We start from the raw sequence: 1,116 nt of genomic DNA, 5'->3' as shown, positions 1-1,116 counted from the left end.
TAGAAAAATTCAAGTACAATACAAACAGTAATTGAAAAAACACTGCTTTTATCCAGCAAAGTCCTGGATTTACACCAAAGATAGCCAAAGCTGCCTTTTATCCCTTCTCCTTTGTACTGCATGAGTACATCTCCCTGACTTCTCTAATCACGCAGTGACACGCAGAGACACGCAGGATCAGCTGCTGAGCCAGGCCTGGGTAATCAGCTTCCAGCTAATCAGCATGGGAGGGTCAGGGCTGATGGATGAGAGCCTTTGGTGGCCAGATCCATGGGCTGGTGGTCCAGCATGGCCAGGACAGATGACCTGAGCCTCCTGGCCAAGCCCATCAATCTCCCCACCGCGATGCTGAGTGAGAAACACCTCCAGCGCTCTGTCCAGAGAGGGATGCATGCGGGTCTTGAGTGTCTCCTCCCAAAACCTTCTTGCCCTGCAGAAATTGTCTTCTGCTGGAGCTGAGGTTGCTCCCAGCAGAGCAGGGGCTTGGCTGTGTGATGGGGGCCTGCTGGACCCGCCCCCAGACTCAGACCCGTAGTCCTCTCCAAGGAGATGTTCATACCCAAATTCTCTTTATGACAACTAAACTGTTTAGACACTAAAAAAATCCAGTAAAATTATTGCATGGGGGTAACACTGACAACAAGCCCATCACGCTGTCCATCAGTGATGTAGTCAGGTCTCGTAATTTCACTCCTATCTCTTAGGGACTGGGTTGTTCCTCACTATGTGCCCTAGTTCCCAAAGTACTGGTACTGCAGAAGAATCTCAACTTCTGTTTCTTTCGTCTTTTAAAGCAGCCCTTCTCATGCTTCGCATTGCAGAGAAATGCTCAAAAATACTGCTGCCTGAAACCAGGAGCCAAAAGACAAGAACATCACTTCTTTTTTTCCTCCAGTTCTGAAATTCTGCAGCTCGTTTCGTGATTTTGCAACTGCTGCCAACAGTGTTAAATCATTTCCCTCCCACCTACCTCGGGGTCCTTGGAGGGAGAAGCCAGCAATCCAGGAAAATCCTGGAGGGCTGCGACCACACATGGTGGGGCTGGGACGGAGCCCCAGAGCTGCCTGGGTGCAAATCTACAGCTCAGTGCGACTTGTGCCCCATTGACCTGGGGCA

Source organism: Pterocles gutturalis, unplaced genomic scaffold (genome assembly GCF_000699245.1).
Source record: "Pterocles gutturalis isolate BGI_N339 unplaced genomic scaffold, ASM69924v1 scaffold41427, whole genome shotgun sequence".
Classification (NCBI taxonomy): Eukaryota; Metazoa; Chordata; class Aves; order Pterocliformes; family Pteroclidae; genus Pterocles; species Pterocles gutturalis.
Note: the sequence above shows the minus strand (reverse complement) of the source record.